Source organism: Acanthisitta chloris, unplaced genomic scaffold (genome assembly GCF_000695815.1).
Source record: "Acanthisitta chloris isolate BGI_N310 unplaced genomic scaffold, ASM69581v1 scaffold18615, whole genome shotgun sequence".
Lineage (NCBI taxonomy): Eukaryota > Metazoa > Chordata > Aves > Passeriformes > Acanthisittidae > Acanthisitta > Acanthisitta chloris.
In genome coordinates this window covers 28261-37808 of record NW_008672307.1, presented here as the reverse complement: position 1 = coordinate 37808, position 9548 = coordinate 28261, and the positions used below count along the sequence as shown (strand labels likewise).

The following is a 9548-nucleotide window of genomic DNA, read 5'->3' as shown; positions in this document are numbered from 1 at the left end:
AACATTTGATTTATAATTCACAAGGCTTTACATTGTTAAAGAGTTCAGGGGTCAAAGCAAAGAGCAAAACAGTTACACCCCCTCCCAAATGTCCCCCAGGAGTGGTCCAACCACACATTTAAGGCATGGGGACCAAGCCAACCCACGCTGATAGGATTTCCACTGGACAATGAGGTGTTCTAAAAGAGTATCTTATTCTTTTTTACTTATAATGATGAGGGGAATTCTCCATCTAAGTCAATGCAGAAAGTCCCACTTTCTATTGCCAGTACTATCCAGGCTTGTATATCCCATGCCTCAGTTTGCCCCCTAGGAAATACCCTGGGCCCAGCCAGCTCAGGGCACCTCTTGAAAATCCAAGACAAAAATGCTGCTTTGATACTGAGTGTTGCCAAACATTTATGACCATCAGAACGTGCTGCCAGTAGTCACCCAGTTCCCTCCAGCCTGAGGGGTCTCATTAGTACCAGGGAAGATATTTCCACTAATTCCAGATAAGTAGCAGCTTTTCCTTTTAAAAGATCATTTGAAAAGAAAGATTAAGTCCAAGGTTGCAAATAAAACCGTTAACTATTGACGGGTCAGTCTGTATTTCCATTTCTCTGACTGGCTGCAGAAGGATTTAAAGGAGAACACCAGATTGCTTTCCACTACACTGCTTGCAGCTCTTTGCAAACCCTTTCTGCTTAAGTATGCTCCAGACCTCAGCTCCACTGACCTCCAAGGAAACAAAAGACACAAACTGCAATCAGCTCTCTACATCTCTTGATTCAGTCAATACTGAGCTAAAATCTTTCTATTCCGGGCACCGGCAGTATTTCCTTGTAGTGTACGCCTGCCATGTGCTCTAACACTTGCAAACACCATGTACGGCCCTGAATGAGAGCTACACAAACACAAAACATGGATTTACCTTCCTGTCCCTGTCTCACCCCAGCCTGGCCCATCTCTCACCCCCAAAACAGAAGCCAGCACTCATGGCAACATCCCTGAGCAATCCCCTGATGAGGAATCAAGAACAGGAATAATATGTTGCAAGATACTGGTTCAGATTTGGGGGATAAGTTTATGAAATCCCACTCAATTCGTGGCCCTTTGTTCCCCATTTTACACCAGCACTGTCCTCTCCAGAGGACTAAAGAGTTGTTAAAATGAAGCAGAGGAAGAGCAGCCCTGCCAAGGTGAGCAAGGAACGCACCCAACACTCGGAGCACAGAGTAGGAGGTGACTGCAGGAGAGATCCAGTCTGAGGACTGGAGTGGTGTGGGCTGGGAGGCCATCAAGGTAAATTTTCCCAGCCTCTGTTACAGAGGATGACATGTGGCCACTTACTGCTGAGCATCCCCTTATGGTCAGTAGAACGTGGAATCAGCCAGAAATGGCCCTTCCATCGGTCCTGGGTGGTGACTTGACACCTATTGACATGCAGGGAGAGGCGAGCAGAGCCCGCAGAGGATGTGAGCAGAGTTTTGCTGCCCCTGCACTAAGGAAGTGCTGGACAAAAATCAATGTCTCTGCCCACGGATCGTTACAACCTCCCAGCCCTGGCCCTGGCTGTGAGAGGGGAGGGCGAGCGACTCACACTGACCCTGCCCAGCTCAGATGCCTTTCACTGTCCTGTTACCCTTTCTCTTCAGGTTTTAATTATTTCTTTGTAACAGGTGGGTTCTCATAGGAGCCTGGCTTTCCAGCAGAGAAGTTCTTACAGTGACTATATTGCTTTCTTAGGTGTCTTTCAAAACAGCAGGGGACTGTCCGTGCAGTTAAACTCGCGTTACTCGGAATTAAGCGCAGCCCGGCAGGACGTCTGCACTGCTCAGACAGCTGAAATCAAAACTAAAGGCACACAAACACCCCTCCATGCTCAAGGCAGACAGACAGGAGGGAGCTGGACCGTGTCTCTGTGCAGGGCATCGCTGTGGGCAGGTGGAGGAGCAGAGTCCTGGTGCCAGTCAGGACCTTGTCAGGCAGTGAGTGTGTCCTGCGAGGCTGTACTGGTACCCAGAGCATCACACAGCCCACGGGATCACACACTGCACTTAACACCCTGAGCAGTGCTCACAGAGACTTCTGCACGAGGAGGTGTCAGGGGATGGCAGGAATTATTTGGAGGATGGTCTTTTGTGTTTTGTAGCCATTCTAGTCACATCTGACTGCTCCCTTCTGATTGGGAAGTGTTTTGCTGCTTATTAAAATCGAGGGTTTTGCTTTTTCCACAGTTTCTGAACCTGCTCCTATTCATGTCAATGCTTCCTGGCAGGGTCACCTGAAAAATGAATTGTACTTTCCCTCCTGGCAGGGCAGGGGGAGTGGTGGCAGCAGGAAGACAGATGGATAAGTAAATAAAAGCCTGAATGGATCTAAAAGCGTGACTGAAGGCTAATAGGGAACAGATCTTTTAACCAAGGATGTCAAGGGAGGGGTGAGGCTTCAAAGATCACATGCAGGGCATGGCATGGAGCAGCTGAATGTGGGTTTTGAAGGAGAGGGGTTTGCAGGACAGGCCAAGCTGCACGGTCTGCATGGGGCAGAGGAGAGACAAGGTGTTCCTCTCCTCCACACCCTCCCAGGGAGCAGGAGGAGGATGGCACAGCTGGCAGGTTGCTCCCAGGTGTCGAGACACTCTGAGATGCTGAAGCATCTTTGATTCCTAGCAGGGACCTTAGGGGATTTCACTTTCAAGTGTCAGCATTTTGCACACAGGATGAAATAAATCCTCAGCTTTCGTGGGGCATTCACACATGAGGTGTGCAGTGGGGAGCAAGCAAACACCAAAGCCCCAGTCCCAGCTTTGAATAGGTTTATAGCTCAAGGGGTTTCCAAATCATTTGAGCACAGAGAGCCCAGCTGGCTGCAGGGGTGGGAGCCTTTTCTCCCCCCCAGAGGTGTCGAGACAGTAGTTCTTGTTCTGACAACACTCTTTGATGCAGGGCCGAGCTCTTAGCCCATATTGATGGGTCAGGGGTATTTTTATTTGGCGTCAGCATTGTTTCATCAGCTAATAGAGCTTGTTGACTTTGGCACGGGGACATGAAAGGAAAGGGCTTTATTTATTCATTACACATGCAGCCAAATTGGATGTTTAGTTTAATTCTTAGCTAAACTTTTCTGAATGACATGTGGTTATAAGGCTTGTACTGAAGAAGTATTCCTCTTAGTAGACTGGGTGCTATAATTGGAAAAAGCAGACTAACCTTTGGGCACAGAAAACCTTTTCCCCACATTCTAAGCCGATCTCATACAACTCTACCCAACTGTATCTACATATACCTGCGTAGGTGCAAACAAAGGATTGTGGAATGATTAAAAGTAAAGCCAAAGTTTTTAAAGTAAGAAGGAAAAAGGAGTTGCTTCAGAAATGCTCTTCCAAAAGCATTTTGAAAGATGCAGCATGGTCTGGTGGTTAAAGGATGGATTCATCCCCCCTGGTACCATGAGCAGAGACCTGCAAGCCCTTCCCCAGCCCCCCTGGATGTGCCTATGCTGCCCCTGCACCTTGTTTCAAATAGAACCAGAGGGCAAAGCATGAGGCATCCTCAGCCTTGCAACTGCCCCAGGGTTCAAGGACATCCTTTGGGCTAAGCAGAGCCTGTATACAAGTCATATGGAAAATCCTTTCCAAGAAAAGCGGATGTTCTCCCTCTTCCTTGAATAAATCAGCACTACCCACTGCTGGTTGCAAACCCGTCCTCAGCTGTAGCAGTGAGCTAGGAATCAGAGCTTCCCTTTGCCCTTCCTTGTGGCACTGGGGACAGTCACTTTACCCTTATGCCAAAATTCAGCAGCACAAGAAATTCACTCTCTGCTGTCAAATCACCCATGACACCTCGCGCAGGGTTGTGGTGACAGAAAGACTCGTCTTTCTTTTCACATCTGCAAAGTGCTAACAGCCCCCATTCCCCCTTGAATCCTCCAGTAGGTTAAATTACCACCTGGAAAATACTCCCCTTTCCTTTGAGGAGAGCCTGGAAAAGGCAACAGCTGCTGTTTCCATCCAGATGAAGGTTTCCCTAATCCACCCCTTGCACCCACCATGGCATTGCTCATAAGAATGGGAGATAGAGCTGGGGCCTCCTGGTTCTGTTCCCAACCTTAATCACTTCTCAGCATCAGGGTTGCTGCAGAGGACACTGTTTGAAGTCAGGATCAGTGGCTCCTTGCCCTTGGGGCCAGACCCTTGGTTTGTACATTATTAGCTGCTCAGCAAATTACACATTGCTGCTCTCCTAGCACCGAGGCTACTCCGGAGTGCAGCAGGATCTTGGTGTTATAAAAGCAAAGGCTTCACAGAAAACTGAAAGAATACAATTCAGCTTTAAATTAGAGAGTGCTGAGCAAACTGGATTTTCCCCTCACGGTCTGTAACAATTTCCTTAAATGCCCAGTTCGGGATTCATCTTGTTGGAGAGTGGGATGTTACTCCGCTAACAAGGATCATTTCCACTCGCTGATGGAAAAGACACGGCGATAAAAATCAAGCTGTCAAGTAGATTTAATTGGTAGAGTGAGCAGAAAGTTTACCCCCACCTTGAAGGTGAGGAGGAAGAATAAACTACTTTTAAGAAAAGCTTTGCTCTTCAAAGGGAACAGTGCCCAGATGGAAAAAGCTGAAGAGAACGGACTCGGAAGACTTGCTGGGGAGCGTGGCCAGAACTGGGAGAGCAGCTCTTACAGCAGCCCTTACACTCACACACCAACTCCAGGTACCACAATTTTCCATAAGTGACTTTTGAAGCCAAAGGGGTTCAGGGAAATCCTTCCCACTTGTTTATTTTAAAATCTGTATTGTATTCTATAGCATAGAAATGTTTTTCCATCAAATTTTAGAAGGAACTCTCCTTACAGAACGACTGAGTGGGAAGAAGTGCTCTCACACCATGCTCTGGTTTCCCTAAGTGAAAGTCCAGTTCTAACCTTAGTTAAGCCTGGCTACAGTTTCAGACCTCAAACCACCTCTTTACCACCAGGATTTTGGGATATGGGACTTCAGCTGACCCAGCCCCACCACCCTTCCCGTTATCCCACACAAACAGTCCTGATACCCTCAGTGGGAACCATCCAAGCTCTGCACCTGCTCCACCCCATGGTTTTGGAGAAACCAAAACGGAAACCTGCCCAAGCAGTGCCAAAATGATGCAAGCAGAACAGTCCCTTCCTTCCCAGCAGCCTTGTTTCCTCAACTGAGCTGCTGCTTCCATCCCCACCAGAGCTGCAGCCTCAGCACCTGCTGAGCTCAGCCCCAGTGGCTAGGAGCAGTGGGGGGACAGGGTGGTGAGGAGCCAGTGCCTGTCCCTGTTTGGTGCAGAGCTGACAGCTGGGGGGTCCCAAGGCTCACAGATTCCTCCTCTGACCTGGCTGGTGAGCTCCATCAGGCGTGAGCAACGGCAGCTCCGCAATGCTTGGCTGGCAGAGCCCGAATTTCTGACTTGCCAGAGCTATGCACATGGGCTGTTGCTGACCTGCTTACTGGGAGTTCTCCTCTCTACCACCACTGCTGCCACCCTCTTGAATTCATCCAGCTCCCTGGGCACCCAGCTGTGCTGCTGAATGTGCCCTGGGTGTTGCAGCTCAACACAGCACAGAGGTTTCTGTGCTGGAAAACACCAAAGAGGCTTTTTCCTCACTGAACTACACAGCACTGCTGGGTGACCATTCCAGAGATGTCTTTGGGGAGAAGCTAATGCCTGCAAAGCCCTGGCAAACAGCAGTTTGGAATTCCAGCCTTCACCCCAGGCAGATGAACCACCCCCTGCAGCCTCAGGTGTGTCCCATGAGGTTCCCACAAGTGCCCCATCTTCCAGGCAGGGTGCCCAGCACACACAGAGGTGCATGTTGAAGCACTGACCCTGCTCCTGCTCTGCTCCACTGCCCTGACCTGTGCTTGCTCCACCATTTGGCACTGGTGCCTCTGCACATCTGCTCTGTGCTACACGTGGTCAGGCTTAGGGAAAGCTGTGCCTTTTGGCTCTGGGGTGGATTTCTCCGTTTGTCAGCCATCCCCCAGCAGGCTCCAGCTGCAAGAGGGGACAGGTTGGGGCTGCTCATCCAGGAGCTCAGTGCGTGCAGCCATGCAGAGCCACGAGGCTGGGACTCATCCCAGCTGGCACTCACCTCTTCTGCTTGCTCACATCCATACAGGAGCCACTAAGAAATCAGCTCTTCCTCCACTCCCCTCCGCAGAGCAGCTCCATGCACAGCACCACAACTTCAGCCTCCACCAGGACACATGGAAGCAGATGATCAGCATGTGTTAGAGAAGTGCTAGGTGCTGGAGCAGGCAGCAAGGTTGTGCATCCATGAGTAGGGCCAAGCACCCACATTCCTGTAGCCCAGGACCAGCACCCATTTTGCTGCATACTCCAGCACAAGGAATGGGTCTCTGCTCCCCTAGTGCTGAGCTCCACAAGGATGTTACCACCACTGCATCCAGTCCTGCCTCGACACCTCCACTTCCCCTTTGGGGCACATATCCCAAAGGGAGAACTAGCAGAGATTCAGCTGGTTTCTACTCCCAGACTAAGGGTTTGTAACTCCCCCTCTGCTGGCTGAGTCAGCTCAATGGTGCTGCCACTCATGGGATTTGGGGATCCCTCTCAAAGGAGAGGATCTCTGTCCTGCCCTCAGAGACAACCAGGACACATTTTGGACTGACCACATCTCAGTCCCAACCTGCAACATGCACCTGCTGTATTGTTCCCCTAAAACAGAGCATGAAGCAGCCAAATACTTTGGCTACAACAGCAAAGACAGAATGTTTGATGCAGCAGACACAGGAACCCTGATCAGAGGCCTGGGGTGGGTATAGGGGTATGCACCACCCAACTGTGCTCCCCCCACAAAGGCTTTGGAGAAGATCTGCACCTCCATGTGAAGACCACAGCAGATCCTCCACTCCCTCCCCTTTCCCACCCCCAGCCTCTGCGTCCTGCCCTCCCCCATTCAAACTATCAGGGCCTCTCTTAGAGAATAAATTATTAATAGCGGCATAGCAAGCCTCTCTGCAAAGGCTGCATGTATTGAGCTTACAAGGCGCACAAGCTTTTAGAGAGCAGGACACTTTTCCTACTTCCTAAGCATTTTCTTAGCCCTGAATCAATAATGCACTCGGAGCCCTGCACACAGGTCGCTGCTGCTGTCCTCCTGCTGGTAGGGGCTGCGGACACCAATCCATCTCTGTAGCAAGATGCAAGGGCTAAATAATCTGGCAGAGAAGAGATGGGGCAGGATCCAAGCAGCTTAATTTGTAAACAAGCTTCAGGGAGGTGCCCTGGGAAGAGCAAAGCTTGCAACTCTTGGGTACAGAAAGTCCGAGTTTGGAGACAAGCTAAAAAGCAGTCAATGGGATTAAATGCCCGAGGTTTTGAACCCGTGCCCGTGGCTGCTGGCTCAGGGGTGTCTGGTTCATCAGCCTCTGATCCCAGGCTCGAGGTCACCCTGCAATTCCCACTGCAAAAGGAGGAGCTGCAGGGGTGCAGCCCCAGTGGGCAGGTGGGGGTGGAGGTGAGCCCAGGGCTCCAGGAGGGCTGAGGTTAGAGCAGCTCACCGGGGGATTAGCAGTCCACAAAGAAAGAGCTGCTCAAAAATGATTCCATGGGAGGCTGCGGGTGATGTGTGTGTGTGTGTGTGTGTGTGTATCCCCAGCACAGATGAGATTATCTGCTTAGGAGTGGAATTTTCCGGGCAGTGTTAACCCCTGTGTCACCCCCAAACCAGCTGCACACACGTCTCATGGGACAAGGTGCTGGGCAGCAGATCCAGCAGCAAAAGCCAAGCTGCTGCCAGGACGTTCTGGAGCTTTGGGAATGGAAGTGTTGCCCCTAAGTCACTCTGCAAATGACATGCTCAGGGCCCTTTGTGGAGAGGTCGCTCATGGATGGGCTGATTTCAGTCTGGAGGTTAAAATTCATCGTGTAACCAGATTTTCTCTTTCTGGCTTAGGCAGAGTGGGCGTGAGGGGATTTGTGTCGGTGCACGAGCGGTGCCAGCTGCGGTGTGAGGGTGGACAGGTGACTTGGGTCAGCCCTTGTGCGTGACAAGTAGCATCTCCCTTTGGATCCTCCTCTTATGGAGAGGATGATTCCTGCATGGATGTCAGCCTTTAGTCCAGGGTGTCATTTACAGCGCAAAGACCAGTTTATGGAGGTGCTAAGAGGCCATGGGGGGAAGAGTTTCAGAGACAGCACAGGGTGAGAGCAGGGATTTCCTTGACACATGAAGGTTGGATGAAAGAACCACTACTTTGCCCAGCTGCAGGTGCCTGGGGGAGTTCAGTCCTCAGAGATGGAGCCCTCAATGCTCCCAATGAAGCACAGACCTCCTCCTGAAATCCCTCCCTGCCTCAGTTTCTCCACCTGAAGACAGGACATTGCACTGCCACCACCCCACCCAGTCTGGCACATTGATGTTTCCCCAGGGCTGGTGGAGAGAAGGGCACAGTGCTGAGCCAGGATGAAATACGAACGAGATGCTTCTCGAATTCAGAGCAGGCTGGAGGGGGAAGGGGAAGAGCTGCCACGAGTAGGGCTTGAATTCTTTCTCTGGCAGCGAGACGGGCCCAAGGGAGCCCGAGAGCCTTGAAGGAGCTGTGTGGTGAATGAGGATCTGCTTCAGGCCAAAAGCTCCTGCCCGTGCGCGTCCCGCCGCGTCTCGCCCAGGGCCGCGCGACGCCCGCGGTGCTGGTTCTGCTGACTCACCCTCTCCCAAATCCCACACGCAGGCAGAGCGTGTCCTCACGCCCGTGCCAGGGGTGACCTTGTGCTTGGACAACCTCCGATCCGGGAGGAAGGGGAAGGAAGCGGAGGAGCAATCAATCCCCCCGAACCACGGCCGGGGAGGGAGATGGAGAGAGTGACATTTGGCTGAGCCAGAATTAGCAGCAGATCTGTGGAGGGACCCCATTTCCACCCTATTAATAATTCATTCCAGCTCTGCCTTTACCTGCTCATAAACAGCAAACAGCTTGTTAGCGAGGATGGTTTTTCTCCCCTTTTGCTGTCTCTGCCTTAATAAGAACCCCTTGCAGATGGCTGGGGGAGGGAGGCAGCGAGGGAAGGACACGAGGGAGCAAACCACCCCACCAACCCACCCTGAGCTTCCCATCCTATCCTGGCACTGCTCCCTGCCCCGGTGCCCACTGCCTCCCAGCTGGAGCTGCCCTTCCCCTGCAGAGGTGAAGCTGTGAAATAACCCCTGGCTGATGCCCAGATGTCTTGCCAGAAACTTCCTACCCATATGGATGACTTAAAACCCCTTTGGAGTGTCACCACGAAGAGGAGAGTGATGCCTGGGGGATGTGTGGATGAAGGTTTGCTGGAGCATTCCCAAGTGGCTCTCAGGCTGCAGCCACACAGGCAGCCCTTGGGAAAACTACCTTCTACCCTACGAGACAGCTTCTGGGTTATCTACAATATATACAGCTCGACCAACGTGGTATTTAAAATAAAAAATAGAACAAAACACCATCAAGAAAACTACATTTCCAGAAGATATAGTTTTGCATTTGGAGCATCCCCAGTGACTCCATAGTCTGATGCTGTGGTGCTGACCCT

The 9548-nt window shown here is 51.3% G+C and overlaps 1 protein-coding gene across 1 annotated transcript in view; it reads left to right on the top strand.

Moving 5' to 3' along the window:
- Positions 1 to 9548, top strand: part of LOC103802029 (netrin-G2-like) — a gene marked incomplete at its 3' end in the record, with an annotated part of 38665 nt that overhangs the window by 880 nt on the left and 28237 nt on the right. The window lies entirely within an intron of this gene.